Source organism: Ornithorhynchus anatinus, chromosome 4, assembly GCF_004115215.2.
Source record: "Ornithorhynchus anatinus isolate Pmale09 chromosome 4, mOrnAna1.pri.v4, whole genome shotgun sequence".
In the NCBI taxonomy this organism is placed as follows: domain Eukaryota; kingdom Metazoa; phylum Chordata; class Mammalia; order Monotremata; family Ornithorhynchidae; genus Ornithorhynchus; species Ornithorhynchus anatinus.
Window position 1 is genome coordinate 41232081 of NC_041731.1, and position 18233 is coordinate 41250313.

At 43.1% G+C, this 18233-nt stretch overlaps 1 long non-coding RNA gene across 1 annotated transcript in view; it reads left to right on the forward strand.

Annotated features, from left to right (window-relative positions):
• LOC103167568 overlaps positions 1-17120 on the forward strand; it is a 56303-nt gene extending 39183 nt beyond the window's left edge. The window contains exons 3-4 of the long non-coding RNA XR_003759006.2: positions 942-1010; positions 16190-17120. This is a non-coding gene — a long non-coding RNA (uncharacterized LOC103167568). The remainder of the gene's footprint in view (positions 1-941; positions 1011-16189) is intronic.
• Positions 17121-18233: the final 1113 nt, after the last annotated feature.

Genomic DNA, 18233 nt, shown 5'->3' on the forward strand with positions numbered 1-18233 from the left:
AGAGGCACTTGGGGACCATGTGCAGACAGAAGCAGTAGCTGATGTCTAGAGGAATAGTCCACACAGCTGGAACATCTTCTCACCCAAAATAGTCTAATATGACACCTCTCTAGGGCAAATACATATGTACTTCATAGACACCACATACAGGCATGCCCAAGTGAACACACACACACACACACACACACACACACACACACACACACACACCAAGCAAAGTGGTTAGCTAAAACGGTGTCAATTGGCTGAGCCCCAGAGAAAGGTTGATGGTAGAAGCAATAAGGGGGTTCCTCTCCTCCCATGGAGGAAGCGTGAGACACTGGACCCCTGGGGTCAGACTAGAGGCTCCTTTCCTAGAGGCTCCTTTCCTATTGCCATCCAGTTCAGCCTTCCGCTCTCAAAGTCCCCTTATTTCCCAGGGGCTCTATCTCCATCAGTGACAGCCTGAAGGGGTTTCATGACTGGATGAGATGTCCACTACAAACCTGTTTTACAGCCAAAAGGAGCCATAAACATCAAAAAGAACTTTTACATTCTTCAAAGTAGTTTTATTTAACGACACTAGGTCTCATCCAGATACCTGTGATAAGAGACTTTATGATCTTTCCTGCATCGTATTCCTTTCCTTTTCATAAGGAGAAAGGCAAATGTTAAAACGGAAATATAATTTGTTGTACAGTATTCTTTTAGGCCATCTGCACTTTCTTTCCCAAAGTGAAATAGACTTAAATAATTCATCTGCCTGAGAGCCCATAACTCTCAGCTGTTGGAGAATATCTTTCATATATCTTAGATCCAGGGGCCTATTGACAAACGGTATGAAAAATAGCAGCCCTTTTAGGAATGGAAGTAGGATATGGATTATTGATTGTTCTGATCTCAAAGATAGTGTTTCTATTGACTACCCCTTACTGTTGTCTCATTGTCCGTTAACTCTGCAGAGTTGCTGGAAGTCAACTAGACATGTCTGCAGAGCAGGGGAAGCTGGATGAGGGCTGAAATTTTTAAAGGTTTGGCTGGACTCAAAAGGATTTATTTTGGGTTTTCATCAAATTCTCTGAAAAAGTACCTGTTACTTAATGAAATTAAATGTAAGATTTACAGGAGATAATTCCCAGTCTTCCAACTCTAATCTAATCTAAAGAGGTAACTTTGCAGCTGAAATTTGCATATCAGAAAGTCAACGGAGGGTCTTCGGGCTACCTTCTGGAGTAGATTTCATCAAGGGGGCCAGTTTCAGGAAGCTGAATCTGTGTTCCTGGGCAAAGGGTCAGGGTTGTAACCACTAGTTAAGGAGAATTTGACAAAGCAGCCTCTGCTGCCTTTTGAACGATAAACACTTCATGTACCAAAGATTAGGTTTGATTCAGGCAGCAACACACTTGCTGCTTGAAAGGCATATTGTTCTCAATGGGTGACTTTTAAGGGAGAGAGATCACTTGTGTGGTCAGGACTGGGCTGCCTTTCCATCCTGCTGACTCTTATTCATCCCAGGATCCAAGAAAATTGCTGAGAGTCTGATGGGAGAAGTGATCTTTCTCCTAATAAGAAGATGGATTCCTCCTCTCTTCCCCTGCCCACCCCCAAAGTTGGCATTAACTTCGCTAAGTGTAAAACCCAAATTCCAAAAAGAGACTTTTTTTCTAATGGTATTTGTTATATGTTGACTATGTGCCAGGCACAGAACTAACCTCCGGGGTAAATATGGGGTAACTGAGTTGGGCAAAAAAACTCACATAGGGCTCACAGTCTTAATTCCCAATTTACAGATGAGAGAACTGAGGCACAGAGAAGTTAAGTGACTTGCCCAAGATCTCACAGCAAAAAAAGGGGCAGAGCTGGGATTAGGACCCAGATTCTCTGACTCTCAAGACCATCCTCTTTGTACTAGGGAACACTGCTTCAGTTTTGCTACTGGAGTCTAGAACATGATGAGCAGGTCACTCTATGGTGCCTAAGGGATTTCAAACCTCAGAGGCAGAGGACTTCTTATCCAGGTAATGCATCATCCCCATGCCAGAAGTTTCAAAACAACTCTGCTCTGTTAGACATCTCTGCTCTGAAGAGAGACACTTCAAACCAACACTTGAACCTTCAATCCAGTCGAAGTTTGCCTTCTTGAAAAGTCATTCCTTCCTGATCTTTGGAAATATTCCTTTTTCCAACTTAGTTCCTTGAAGGTAGGAATCATATCTGTCAATTCTATTGTCTTGTGTTCTCTCAAAGTGCTTAATACGGTGCTCTGCACACAGTAAGCACTCAGAAAATGCCATGGATTGATTGAGTAGCAGGAGGATTTCTCACATTGAGGAACTCTGAATGATATTTGAGTTTTGCCCCCCAAATAAAACCTCAACAATTTTGTCAAATGATCTGTGCAGAAATCTTGGGCTGCTGCTGCCTTTACTTATCAATTAACGCTCTGTGAGGCAGCTAAAATATTCTCCTGGGAAACCTGGCAGAGCAGTTTTCACCCACCCCAATAAATAAGGAAATCGAAATTTCTAAGTTAATAGAGGGAACTTCTCAGAAGCACTTCCACTAATAAGCCAGTGTTTCTGGCTATAGCAGGCCTTATGGGGATGATGGGAAAAATAACCCAAACATTTGAAGAGACTCACCTGAGTAGCTGAGCATTTCTCTCTCTGCCTTTCATTTGGCGAGATCCCAAGGCATTTTGGGGGAAAGAGAAATGTATTACAGTTGAAAGGCTGCCAGATCTGGAGCAGGAGGACTGTAGCCAATTTACCTAAAACACATAGTGGGAGAAGGGTTGGGATTCTTGTCTTGAACTCAAAATTACAGAAGCATCTCCTTTTTATCTCCCTCCCCAACTCCCTCTCCATCCTTTATGGACATACAGAGTGGATAGGGTCCATGCTATTAGAGGTAATATCCAGGATCCAGGTTAGGTTAGGAGAGAGTCAGGAACATATCTGCCCTGGTTCAACTGAGGAACTGTTCATACCAGCTGTGTGATTTTGAGCAAGTTGCTTCACTTCTCTGTGCTTCAGTTCCCTCATCTGTAAAATGGAGATTAAAACTGTGAGCTCCACATGGGACAACCTGATTACCTTGTATCAACCCCAGTGCTTAGAACAGTGCTTTGCACATAGTAAGTGCTTAACAAATACCATCCTCATTTTTATCATTATTATTGAGAAGCAGCATAGCTTAGTGGAAAGAGCCCTGGCTTGGGAGTCAGAGGTCATAGGTTCTAATCCCGGCTCCGCTGCTTGTCAGCTGCGTGACTTGGGTAATTCACTTAATTTCTCTGTGCCTCAGTTACCTAATCTGTAAAATGGAGTTGAGGACTGTGAGCCCTATGTGGGACAACCTGATTACCTTGTATCTATTCCAGTTCTTAGAACAGTGCTTGGCACATAGTAAACACTTAACAAATGCCAACATTATTATTATTATTATTCATTCAGTAATTAAATTGTATTTGTTGAGCACTCATTCATTCATTCAATTGTATTTATTGAGCACTTACTGTGTACATAGACTGTACTAAGCGCTTGAGAGAGTACAATACAATAAGCAGATGCATTCCCTGCTCACAACAAGCTTTCAGTCTAGGAGGGGGGAAGATAGACATTAATGTAAATAAATGAATTACAGATATGTACATAAGTGCTGCGGGACTGAGGAGGGGAACGAACAAAGGGAGCAAGTCAGGGTGACACAGAAGGGAGTGGGAAAAGAGGAAGGGGGGCTTAGTTAAGGAGGGCTTGGGGCTTCCTGGAGGAGATGTGCTTTCAGAAAGGCCTTGAAGTGGGAGACAGTAATTGTCTGTCGGATTTGAGGAGGGAGAGCGTTCCAGGACAGAGGCAGGATGTGGGTGAGGGGTTGGCAGTGAGATAGGCAAGATCGAGGTAGAGTGAGAAGGTTAACGTTAGTGGAGTGAAGATTGCAGGCTAAGTGCAGTAGGAGAGTACCAGGGTGAGGTAGGAAGGCGCAAGATGATGAAGTGCTTTAAAGCCAGTGGTGAGGAGTTTTTGTTTGCGGAGGTGGACGGGCAACAACTGGAGTTTCTTGAGTGGGGTGACGTGTCCTGAACTTTTTGGTACAAAAATGATCCAAGTAGCAGAGTGAAGTATGGACTGGAGTCGGGAGAGACATGAGGTTGGGAGGTCAGCAAGGAGACTGATGCAGTAATCTAGGTGGGATAGGATGAGTAATTGTATTAACATGGTAGCAGCTTGGATAGAGAGGAAAAGGAAGATTTTAGAGATGTTGTGAAGGAGGGACTGAAAGGATTTAGTGTTGGATGGAATATGTGGGTTAAATGAGAGAGAGGAGTTAAGGTTAACACCAAAATTATGGGCTTGGGAGACAGGAAGGATGTGGTGCCATCTATAGTGATGGGAAAGTCAGGGGGAGGACAGGGTTTGGGTGGAAAGATAAGGAGTTCTATTATGGACTTGGTTAAGCTTGAAGTGACAGCAGGACATACAAGTAGAGATGTCTTGAAGGCAGGAGGAGATGTGAGATTGCAGAGAGGGAGAGAGATCAGGGTTGGAGATGTAGATTTGGGTATCATCCACATAAAGGTGGTAGTTGAAGCCATGGGAGAGTATTTCTCCAAGGGATTGGGTGTAGATGGAGAATAAAAGGAGACCCAAAACAGAACCTTTAGGAACCCCCGCAGTTAGGGGGTGGGAGGTAGAGGAAGGCCCCACGAAGGAGACTGAGAATGAACAGCCAGAGAGATAGGAGGAGAACCAAGAGATGACTGAGTCAGTGAAGCCAAGGTTGGATAAAGTTTCCAGGAGAAGGGGATGATCCACAGGGTCAAAGGCAGCTGAGAGGTCGAGGAGGAATAGAATGGAGTAGAGTCCATTGGATTTGGTGAGAGGGAGATCATTGGTGACCTGTGAGAAGGTGGTTTCGGTGGAGTGAAGGGGACAGAAGCCAAATTGGAGAGAGTCAAGGAGAGAATTGTCCTAAGTACTTGGGAGAGTACAGTAGTATAACAATAAACAGATAAAATCCCTCCCCACAACAAGCTTACAGTCTAAAGGATGAGCTTAGAGTCTAGAGGTTGTTCTATTCTCCCTGGAGGTTGGGGCATGAGGCAGCGGGCCCTAAGAATTCTCTCCAAACATTACCTTGATGTATCTTCTAACCCTTTCCAGGGTTCTGCACACTTGGCTCTCTTTTCCTCTTTCTTCCTCTGGCTTGGCAAAAGGAGAGTTTCGTCTTGTAAAATCATCGACCCTTACTCCCCCTTTGCTTCTTTCCATTTGGAAATCCACTCTCTCCATTTCCCTGGTTCGATGCCTTTTATCACTTAAATCATAAATGTTTTACCCGGGGCCTAAGAGGTCCCAACTGGGTCTTTCTCCATAATGAAATTACAGGGAGTCGTTACATCCCTTCCCTCCATAAACTTATTGCACACTTTACATAAAATTCAAATTGGGGTGGGTCTTTCTGCATGAATGCATACATATTTTACAATTTCAACTTTATTAGAGAAATGAGGCATGTTCTGGAAAGGGTGTTTTGCCTGGATGGTCAATTCCCCTCCTGAAGGCTATAAATCTGGAGGCCTATGATTTGTTATTCTTTTGCTCACCATAAATTAAATCTTTCTTGATGAAAAGGTTGGCGCTCTCATTCCAGTTTAGGTCACTGGCTGGACACAGTGAATAGTATGTGGGGAGGCGATTCGATCGAGGAAATCCAGCCGTGGAGCTAAGCTGCCCCCAACCAGCCCACCTCTGTATTCATCTGGTTTTGGAAATTCTCCTTCCAGCTTGCTTGCATTCTTGGTAAATGAGGAATCTCCCATCCAGAATGGGTTTAAGAACTCTCTCTATCCTCCCCAAGAGTTTTAATGTGGACTGCTAGCCACCTCTGCCCAGAGGGACAGTGGAAGGGATGGACTTAGAGGTCATTATGACCCATATAACACGTGGGGAGCTAGAAACTGGGGCCTGCAGAGACACTCTTAGCCCCCCTAGCATTTACCAGAAAGTTTTAAGCCAAATCTTCAGTAAGCGATTCACTCAATTGCATTTATTGAATGCTTACTGTGTGCAGAGCACTGTACTAAGCCCTTGGAAGAGTACTCTATAACATTAAACAGACATATTCCCTGCCCACAACGAGCTTACAGTCTGGAAGGAGAGACAGACATTAATATGAATAATTAAATGAATTACATATATGATAAATTCATTCAATCGCATTTATTGAATGCTTACTGTGTGCAGAGCACTGGACTAAGCACTTGGGAGAGTACAGTACGACAATAAACAGACATGCTCCCTGCCCACCAGGAGCTCACATTACAGATATGATAAATAAATTACAGATAAGATAAATAAATTACTGATATGAAATAAATTACAGATATGCAGGAGATACAATTGAAAAGGGGAACCAGACTAAACTATGTTGCAGAAGCTCAAATGTTGAAGTTAGAACAATGACATTGTGCTAGTTCTGTTTTGAAGCTGGAGCATCTCAGAGAGGAAATGCAAGTCCACAGAATGATTACAGATCACAGAAGATAGCACATACCAAGGCTTGCAAATTGCATCACACTACTAATTTTTAACAACTGGAAAAAAGCCATTACATCTCCTTCTTCACCCTCAGCACACCCTGACACCTACTATGCACTCAGCTTTCATGCTGAAAAGAGATGTCCTGATGAGAGAAAGTTTACAGTGAAAAGCTGAAATAACCTTTAGCAATATCCCTTTATTTAAAAATTTAGATTCCTTTTTGTTCTGGAGAGAAATGAGGCTGTGAGAACTAGGGAGAAAATGCTTTCTTTAAAATCATACCTAGCATTTTTGTGTTGAAATAGTAGTTCAAAGAAACTGTAAAATCCAGTTCAGGTGCCTGCACCTAATCTCTAAAAATGAATTTTTCCTAAATTCAAATGTGGCACCGAGTGAGAACAAAATACATGTAACAGAGCATTCGAGTGGGTACAACTCGGGTGAGTCCAGTAAATTAATTTAGACTCTTAGGGGGTAGAAAAAAGGAAAATTTAGTTTTGAATTCCTGTTTTTTTTAAAACTAGACTTAGCATGAAAACAAATTATGTCCATCTACATAAGCAGAACAGATTCCTAAAGATTCCTTTTTAGTTCGAACAACTGAACAATCTCAACCATTGAACATGTGGCCTTGAGACATTAAGATCTTGGACAATTATCCTCACCACCAGTAAAAAAAAAAAAAAACCCAAAAAACAAACAAATGAAAAAGCTACCATGGATCTGGAAAAAAAAGAGAAGCAAATCAGATGGAGATTTTTGTATTCATCATCCATAAAGGTACCACATATTTGGGATTATAATGTATGGGAATAGTTGATCATTACAACAAAAGCATTTTGCAAAATAATTTAGTAGTTTAAATTCCAGATACGTCTTCACCCAGTTTAATATACTGCAAATAGATGTCAGTTAACCGAAAGTAATGAAGTCTGCTATTTGAAACAAAAAGATTTATAGTCTCCAGTAGACTTCCGCCTAGTTTTAGAGTGCTGGAGAAATCACTTTGATACCTTACAAAATGCAGCCGACTTTTACAAAGCTGGAATGATGCGGTTTTGTAACATTCAGTGGCTAAATCTGAGGAAAATCGAACAGCAAGGGAAAGACCTCCTGGGTGAAAAGATTATCCAGTTTCAGTAACACGGAGATACAATTCCCCTTGCTTTGTGAGACACTCCAAGCTTGCATTCCTGCCCTTGGTGAAGGGGGGTCATGATTGGCACAGGAGACAAAAGACCCAACACCTTGTTGCCTTGAATTCATTTTGCAAAGCCATTATGCTGATGAATCAAATTGTTTCCAAAGTGCTTGGCCCCCTTTGGTTGATTACATTCATACAGTCTAACTCCTAGAATCACTCTGCCGAAACCTCATTTTTTTGTGTGTGACTCCTGTACATTCTCTTTATTAAACTTCGGCATATATCACGCTAACTCCCATAACCCTTTTGCTAAGGAATGTTTGGCTGAACAAGGGCAGAGACTGGGCAGGGCTAGTGGATGTTTAATTGTCCTGTAGTATCAGATTATACATCCAAAGATCTAGAGTCATTTAAATGCCGGTCATATTAGTGTTAATTCTAGCATGGCAGAGAACAATCACCTCCATTTTTTTTCTCTATTGTGTCAAATGTCCAGGGAACATCGGGATTGAAAATGGCAGATGCCCAAGCCTGGCTTAAATAATTGACGAGTCAGGAAAGTACATTTGGTTAAAAGCTCGAGGCATAATTCAAATGTCCTTTTTCAGAGTCATTTGAAAACGTTCTGACCCCTTAGAGCTGGACTGCCAGGCTCAGCAAAGCTCCCCTGAGAAACTCTCACTTGAGAGGCATTCATTCATTCATTCATTCAATCATATTTATTGAGCACTTTCTGTAAGCAGAACACTGTACTAAGCTCTTGAGAGAATACAATATAACAACAAACAGATACATTTCCTGCCAACAATGATCTTATATTCTAGATGAGACAGACAATTACCCAGGGATGTGGAGCTAAATTCTGCCATCAGAATTTGGATGACTAAAATACCCTGCAAGGAAAATCAAATTGTTCCAAAATTATTTCTTGCTTAAAGAAAGAGGAAGCTTACTACAGTGTCCCAAATAAGCAGGCAAATAAATAGTCAAATTATGAAATGGGGAAAGATGAGGAGAAGCTCGCTGAGACAATGCTCACAGAGCAGGCTTGATGCTCAGAGATGCCTATTTCTGATTATCCACTCTTGTGAGGTCAAGGGGTAGCCTGGTCTAAATCTTCCTTTGAGCCCCCGGCTTCCACCTCATCTCACCTAACCTTTCACCACAGCTGTTTCCCAAGGAAAAGCATAGACTCATGCTTTCAGTCCCTGCCAATCCCTGGAAGAAGGGTCATTGACCAATGTTGTGGGCCTTGATGGTAGAGGGACCAGAGATGAACACTTGATAATCCATAAATAGGCAAGAAATGAGAGCTGGGAATCTTTTGCCTTTTGCCTTTCAGCTGGGGCCCCCCCAGTGCTTTGGAAGTCTGATAGTTCCCCTGGTACTCTAGAAAGTCTAGAGAGTCTTCTAGCTAAACCCAAGCTGCTTCCTGCAGCCCAGTATTAGGCAAGTGGGGCCTTGGGCAGGGCACTTATGCTGAGGAACTGAGTCCAACCAGGGGTGAATGGGGAGGGCGGTGGAGGAGGGGGTTCAAGGAGCTGATCTGTGGTAATTCTCAGATAGGGCTTTTTACTTCCAAGATTTGTTCCTAGACTGCAAGTAAAAAGTATGGAAGTATTTTAAGGCTCTTCAGGTTCTAGGTTTCCCCTTGTGTTTGATAGCAGGGACCTGGACACCTCTCTGGATTATTCAGGCTCAAATTAAACTCCCCACTTCTCCCCCACACACACACCAAAATTACTAGTCTGTGACTGTCTGATGAAAACTGAACCTCAGGAGAGTCAGTCATTAAAACATAGCCAGGGAAAGCTGCAGGACGATTGGTAAAACTCTAGGATCCATCTCCTGTTAGAGGGTAACTAGTAAATAATTAAAACATGACACCTGTGTTTTCTCTGGCACACTGGAATTGTCTAGAATCTCCTTTCTTGATGAAGTATGTACTTTAGTGTTGTACACTTATTTTAAAATGTCAACATTCATTGAGGAACACTTCTTTCTTCCCCATGACTGAGATCTTATTCCCCAAGACTCTTGAGGTGTCTAGAAAGAGGTATCCTGGTCCCTCTAGGAATCACACTTGGCCAGGAAGCTAGTCTGACTCAAACCTTCCTCTGCCTGTGATCAAAATACCTGCACCAAACTATGTGCTCAACTTAATAATAATAATAATAATGTTGGTATTTGTTAAGCGCTTACTATGTGCAGAGCACTGTTCTAAGCGCTGGGGTAGACATAGGGAAATCATGTTGTCCCACGTGGGGCTCACAGTCTTAATCCCCATTTTACAGATGAGGAAACTGAGGCACAGAGAAGTTAAGTGACTTGCCCACAGTCACACAGCTGACAAGTGGCAGAGCTGGGATTCGAACTCATGAGCCCTGACTCCAAAGCCCGTGCTCTTTCCACTGCGCCACGCTGCTTCTCCAACTTGACGGGGCTCCAGGAGAATTGCTTCTGCGGAACTGCTATTATAACTCCTTCTCTGGATCCTGCTTTTGACAAGTAAATCTCATATTTTAAACACAGGATTAAAATTTTTATTACTAGAGGAGGGATTAAACAGCAAAATCTCAACATATAAGCCTGTAAAACAGAAATGCACCAAGCAGTGGGAAATCTCACTTGGAGAAATAGCTTGGGTTAACCCCTTGGCCCCCACTGGCCAAGACTCATCCTATTCAAGAGGTGCGAAGGAACTGGTGGTCAGTGTTTGCAGGAAGCCAAGGGCATGGTCCTAGCCTGTGCCAGATTTTTTTCCCAGCACTATGCTTTTAGAATTGTGGTCAAAGACCAATAGCCTTGGAGGGAACAGATAGTTAAAAGTAGGAATATTTAAGGTTCAGGCAAGTACTTCTTGTTCTCTTTTGACTGCCTGCCTTGGGCCTGCTTTGCTGGTTTCGGTTTTCTTTTAATCCATCAGTCTCTTTAATAAAACTGTACACTAAGATGGATTCAAACCAACAGCAGTCTTTCCATTTTCCCTCTCCCTCTGCTCATGACCCTTCTTTAACTCTTTCGTTCCCTTTCTGCATGTTAGGGTGTCTCTGGTGACATAGGCAAGACAAGAGCATTTTTTGGCAGGATGGTCTCCTGGAAAGAACACAGATCTGGAAGTCAAGATTCAGGGGTTCTAGTTCCAATCCTGCTATTGCTCTATTTCATGACTTTGAGCAGATGGCTTAACCTCTCTCAACTTCAATCTTCCCCTATCTTTAAAATGGGGATCATAATACCTACCTCTCCCTAGCTCACAGACATATTGTGATGATAGCATGAGGTCATTGATTTGCAAGCACAGTGGAAAAATAAAAATGCAGATTCAGTACTTTATTGTTATTTTTAATGCCAATCTCTTCCCCCACCCCCCTACTTGGAGCTGGGCAGTTCCAGGAACAATTATTGTCAATCCACTTCCAAATCAAATGTCTTTACTCTTTTTTCTAAATTCTTGTTACCCACCACAAATACCAGCATGGCCTAAGGAGTCAGAAAGGTCTGGGTTCTAATCCCGACTCTGTCACTTCTCGGCTGAGTGACCTTATGCAAGTCACTTAACTTCTCTGTGCCTCAGTTCTTTCATCTGTAAAATGGGAATAAAGACTGTGAGCCCCATTTGGGACAGGATTGTGTCCCACCTGAATATCTTGAATCTAACCCAGCATTTAGAACAGTGCCTGTCACAAAGTAAGTGGTTAACAAGAGCCACAATTACTATTATTATTAGTGGAAAGAGCAACAGGTAGGGACTCTAGTCCTGACTCTGCAATTTATCTGCTGTGTGAGCTTGGGTGAGTTACTTACCTTGTCTGCCCTTCAGTTTCCTCATCTATAAATTGGAGATGAAATATCAGTTTTCCCTCCCTCTGGGACTGTGAGTCCTGTGTGGGACCGGGACTATGTTAAATCAGATTATCTTGAATCCATTCCAATGTTTGGCAAATAGTAAGGCTTAATAAATACCATCATTATTAAGTACTATCTAGAAGGACTCTATAGTTCCAAATATCTCCAGATCTGGGAGATATTCTAGTCCCTATTCTTGTTTGCTCCCTCTCTTCTCCTCACACGTTTTTGCATCTGAGACTATAATGGGACTTGTGACTAGTTATCAGAAATTCCTGATGAATGTGACTCTAAAGATTCCACTGCTTTGCTTAAAGAAGGCAAATCTATCTAATCACTTGTTAATTACCAGCTATTTTAGTACTACCATGACATTCTTAAGCAGCAGATCAATGGCTAATAAATGATTTGTGTGCATCCAATAATTAAAATCCTAATGTGAAGTGTTTCACTAACTTTCCAGGACCAGGGTGGGAATATAGGAATACACCTTTATAGCCAGAGGGTGGGCCTTTTCACCCTCTGTTTAACACTAAGAGGATACTTGCCCCATGCCACCTTCCCTTAGGAAGGAGGAATGACAGGGAGATACAGAATGGAGCACTAAAATGACACTTATACATCCCAGACAAACTTACCCATAAACAACCACTTGAGATTCAAGAAATTACAGAAGGAGCATGGCCTAGTGGAAAGGGCTCAGGCCTTGGAGTCAGGGGACCTGGATTCTAATCCTAGCTCTGCCACTTGTCTGCTGTATGACCTTGGGCAAGTCACTTAACTTCTCTATGTCTCAGTAACCTCATCTGTAAAATGAGAATTAAAGCTGTGTGCCCCATGTGGGACATAGATTGGGTTGAACCTTATATTCTTGTATCTACCAGCACTAAGTATAGTACCTGGCACACAGTAAGTGCTTAATAGGAACCATAAAACATAATATTAAAAAATACTAGCTGTGCCCCTTGTCTGCTGTGTGACCTTGGGCAAGTCATTTAATTGCTCAGAGCCTCAATTACCTCATCTTTAAAATGTGGGTAAAATGTTACTCCTGCCTACTTAGATTATGAGCCCCATATGGGACAGAGAATTTGTCACATCTGACTATCTTGTATTCACCCCAGTGCTTAGTACAATTCTTGGCACAGGGTAAGTGCTTAAGAAGTACCATTAAAATATAAAGAGAACCAAGCAGTTCTCCAGCTAAAGCAACCGAGGATCTAGCAAATTACCCTAACCTTCCCTTATCAAAACCAGCAGTATTATGATTTTCTAAGGAACTTGGGCCCAGAAGCACTTGAGGTGCTGTGAAATGCCACAGTTGAAAAGCCCTGATCTGCATTCTTTAACACTTCTGAACTGAGAGGGTATTTGTAGCTCAAATTCTCCTAATTAAAATTCTCCTAATTGGTTTTGTTGTTGATGATGATGATTGCAGTATTTGTTAAGCAGTTACTATGTGCCAGGCCTAGTACTAAATCCTGGGGTAGGTACAAACTAATCAGGTTGAACACAGTGCCTGTCCCACACAGGACTCACTGTCTTAACCCCATTTTATGAATGAGAGAATTGAGGCACAGAGAAGCTAAGTGACTTGCCCTAGGTCACATAGACTGGTGGCAGGGCTGGGATTAGAACCCAGGTTCTCCTGACTTCCAGGCTTAGCACCTTGTCACAACCACTCCAGTGAGTTTAAAAAAAATTGGTTTGAATTTGAAGAACAATAAAAAAGATATTTTCAACTGCCTACTAATTGGGTGACTTCCCTTCATTAGCCAAGCTGAGGGTCCTGAGATAATGACAATACTAATAACTCTGGAATTTGTTAAGCACTTATTGTATGTCAAGAACTGTTCTAGTTACAAGGTAATGGGGGACAATTTGAGGAGTTTTTCCAGTTTATCTTAGAGGGAATGAGTTTGTTTAGAAAACCATGTTCTACTTTTGAGATGCTCTTATTACTTTTGGCCGCATCTATAGCTGAAAAATTCTCTAGAGGTTTCAGTCGTTCTAATAGCACTCTGAAAACCAAACTGGGGGCTTCATGTCATTTCAGAAAGGTGGAGGGAGAAAATTGGCTCTGGTTTCCACAGCTCCTAGGTTCATCCTTTGGGAAATGTGATGCTCAGGGTGATGAGCCCCAGGTGAACTTCCAAGATGCCTTTAAGTCCATCCTCTGCCACCTCCACTGCAGGTTTTTACACAAACCCCAAGCACGTAAGCTATAGAACAGAACTCTGCTTATTTCCAAAGCTCACTAAAATAATCTGTCTTGAAGAAAACCTTCCTAGACAAAGCTGTCATCATCCTACTCTCTTTTCCTTCCCTACTGAGAAATAGCATGGCTTAGTGGAAAGAGCACGGGCTTGGGGGTCAGAGAATGTGGTTTCTAATCCCGGCTCCTTCACTTGTCTGCTGAGTGACCTTGGACAAGCCACTTAACTTCTCTATGCCTCAGTTAACTCATCTGTAAAATGGGGATTAAGACTGTGAGCCTCACTTGGGACAACCTGATTACCTTGTATCTATCACAGCGCTTAGAAAAGTGCTTGGCACATAGTAAGTGCTTAAATACCATTATTATTATTATTATTATTATTATTACTGCCTTGCTTATGCCCTTAGTTCCACCTCTTAAGCATTTAGGTACTCGCCTCCACCCCCTCTCCAGTACCTCATCCTTAAACTCGGTTGCTTCCCTATTAATTCTGCCTGTCTCTCCCTCTGGACTATAAGCTCCTTGAGGTCAGGGATCGAGTCTATCATTTATATTTTACCAAGTCCCAAGCCCTTCATACAGTGGTGTGCACAAAGTAAACACTCAATAAATGCCACTGATCAATTGGACAGGACTCTCAAGGTTTCATAGAAACCTGATCCTAGGGGGAGTTTAGGAAGTCAAATCTTCCTGAGAGTTGGGTGCTGGCTTGCAGATGGGAATTGTCTGGATGGAGGCCACCCAATGAGACTTTCACATCAGAAGGGACCAATTCCCATTTGGGAATTCCTTGAGTGGGGCTTGGAGATCCTGGGTCCCCGTGAAAAAGGGTTTTTGCTTAATAAAACCTGGAGCAATTAAGTTTGGGATCTTACTGCACTCACTGGAATCCTGAGTTTACTCTCAAGCAACCACCTCAGCTGAATGAACAGTTATACCCTTTCAGGAGGTTCTACTGCTCATCATGGAACATACAGAGACAGAGAGTCAGAGAGAACCCTGCCTCTGCTGAGCTCTCCCTGCTGATCTTGGAGCACATCTTCAGCCTCTCTTCCTCTTCTTTTTAGAGGAGATGTATAGAAATAACTCAAGTAGAATGCCTAAAATCTCTCAGGGAAGCGATTTGGCATGAAATGAACAAGGGAACTCCAATTCCAAAGCCAAGGCACCAATGAACATGTTGCCATCCAGTGGCAAATTGCACTGTCAGATCCTGAAGAGAGTCCTTAAATTAACAGTGAATAATCCATGTTGCAGGAGCAGCAGGTGATGAGAACAGAGTACAGGTTGTTGGGGGGTTTTGTTTTCTTTTTTGTAAATTGTTTGCCTCCCGGCCTTTACTTTCACTGCTCGAGAGGATTAATTTAGTCTTTTGTCTGAATTCAGCCCCCAGTCAGAGCTTACAAATTCTATGGGGGAGTTTATATTACATGTTAAGGTAAACACACCACCCACCCTCCCCTAAACCGGTTCTAATGAGTTTGGAGACAGGTGGCAAAGGTGAGGGCTGCTGCTGTTTTTATTTAGTTGAAGTAACAGTATCTCCACCAGCTTGGGAGCCTGAGAAGGCGGTAACTTCCTGAGGTACACCCAGTTCTCTGGAGACCACCCCTCCTCAAATCCATCCAAATCCCCAGATTTACCTCCCACACACCACGGAGAAGCCCCTTTATTTGGTCTTCCTTGGGATTTTCCTCCTGCTGCAACTGAAATACTGGTAGAAACACCCCAGGTATTTTATAATTTATCTTTTCCGTATCTTCTTCCCTCATCTTAGAAAGTAACTTGCCTTAAATTTGGTCCAGAAAAGACCTCTGTTGACAAGCTAGATCAGAGAGTCCCCAACTCTTGGGCCTTGAGTTCTACAAACTTGTCCCCTGCATCTCTGATGCTGAGATGTGTTTTTGGAAGATATAATTTTAACCTGCTCTACCAGGCATCCTCCAAGAGGAAACTACAGTCACCGCAACAGAACAAGAACGATGTGTTTCTCTTTTTCTCTTAGTTACCAAATATCAGAACTCTTCCCCTTTCTTCCATAGTGTGTGGGAGGTAGGTCTGGGGATTTAGATTTGAGGAGTTGTGGTCCCCAGAGAACTGGGTGTACCTCAGGAAGTCACGGGATTCTCAGGGTCCCAGAATTCCCAATTCTCTGTGAGAAGGAGCACCCTGGCCTAATGAAAACTGCACTGGTCTGGGAGTCCAAGGTTGTGGGTTCTAATTCTGGCTCTGACAGTGTCCTACTGTGTGACCTTAGGCAAGTCTTAAGTTCTCTGTGCCTCAGTTTCCTCATATTTAAAGTGTGGATTCAATGCCTGCTCTCCCCCCTACTTAGACTGTGAGCCCTATGTGAGACAGGGACTGGGTCCAATCTGATTAACTTGTATCTACCCCAGCAGTGCTTGACACATAATAAGAACTTAAATACAACAATAATAATAATTTCTTCCTTTTCAGGAGTCCAAGTTTCCAGTCCCTGGAGTTGCTCTGTGGCTCTCCTCCCTGTGGATTCTCCCTGTTTATCTCTCAGTCTCCAAAGGATCCATAAACCTTTTCACTAAGGCTCTGCTGCCCTCTGTCGCCATCCTGGATCCGTAACCAAGGCCTCCCAGCAACGCCTCTACCTCCTACCCTTGCAGACTGAGGTCTGACGATTTCCTGGTCTCCACAGCTAGGCTGGAGGATGTTGGGCCAAGCCTTATTGATCAGACTATATATTACCCATGAATACTTACTCCCCGGGCCAAACCTTGGGATTTTAAAACAGGTTCACCAAATTGTCAATTAAGTGAAAATCAATCCCCAGCCATTTATCACCGTGTTAATCCGTCCATGCAGTCCAAGGGAAAAAATCAATAGCTTTCTGTCACCAGGGAGCAATTGAGCAGAGGTACAGGACCAACATCTGCTGTATCAGGGCAACAGCTGAAATTTATAATCTTGGAGAAAAATTGCAGCCTGCCAAGAGACACATTAGAAACTTCTGAAAAGTTGCACCATTGAGGGGAAAGATGCAAGACATGGGAGGTTTGACGTGGCCGGGCGTGGGGGAGGGTGGCCGGGAGGAGAGAGTATCTTGGTGCATGGGGATGGGGATTAATGACCCAGAGACAAATAAAGATGACATAAAATTGCTGGCCTGCATACCACCAAGTTGCTCTTCCAGGAGCTCTCCCTGCTCGTCCCCCACCCCACCTCTCCCCTTCGGACAGTTCTTGCAGATACAGCCTTGCAGAATGGCCTATTGGACATATTATGCTGTGAATCACCTGGAGCAACAGTTTAATCCTGCTGCTTTTTTGGAAAGGGACTATCATTGTCTCAGGAGAAGTCAGGGGAAATGGAGCATATTGGTAAAATGGTTTTGGAACTTTTTTAGGAAAAAAAATTAGAAAAAGTTATTTTTTTCATGTATTGCTTGGGACTATCAGTATCTTTCTGTCCTATCTCTCCCTCCCTCCCTCTTCACTTTGGAGCAGTTCCAGTTCCCAAAACAGCAAGATAGATTCCCTCACCTTGAGGTCTTAGGCTATAAATTCTCAACTTTTGGTTGCCCTGCCCAAGCTACAGTAGGGCAGGTCAGGGAGAAGAGAGATGCAAAGAGCACACAGTTAAAGAGAGACAAGGCCACTTCAGGTCCAGTAAAATGACCCTCAACCCTCTTCTCAGGCATCCTTTTCAGATCTGGGTCAGAGGACCCTTCCTGCTCTCGGCCCTTTCTAACCCATCAGAAGAAAGACCAGAGTGAGTTCCCTGATGCTTAATAAGAATTAGCGTGGCTTAGTGGAAAGAGCCCTGGCTTGGGAGTCCGAGGTTGTAGGTTCTAATCCCCTCTTCTCCACTTGTCAGCTGTGTGACTTTGGGCAAGTCACTTAACTTCTCTGAGCCTCAGTTACCTCATCTGTAAAATGGGGATTAAGACTGAGCCCACGTGGGACAACCTGATGACTTTGTATCTCCCCCAATGCTTAGAACAGTGCTTGGCACATAGTAAGCGCTTAACAAATACCAACATTATTATTATTTAAGTGTCTACTATGTGCCAGGGATGTACTGAGCACTGGGGTGGGTAGAAGAAATAGGCTTATAGTCTCAATCCCCATTTTACATTTTAGAGAGGAGGTGAAATGATTTGCCCAAGGTCACAAGGCAGACAAGTGGCAGAGCCGGAATTAGAACCCATAACCTTCTGACTTCTAGATCTGTTCCCTATCCACTATGCCAAGTGCTTCTGGGGTGGATGGAGGCCCCTTGGGATAGCTCTAGCCCCGTTTTGGCTGGAACAGCCTCAGTAATCAGTTCTTGGAGTTCTGGTTTGGACCAGGTTAGGCTTCTGAAGGTTGGGATGATCACCACTCCCTCCCAGTAGGGAGTATATTTTTACTACTCGTATGACTAATATTATGATGACAGCCTGCCTGCACATACGATTCCATGACAATCTTGATACTCCTAAAGGCAACAATCCCTCTTTACATGGAGAAAGGCTTTCTTCCTCAGA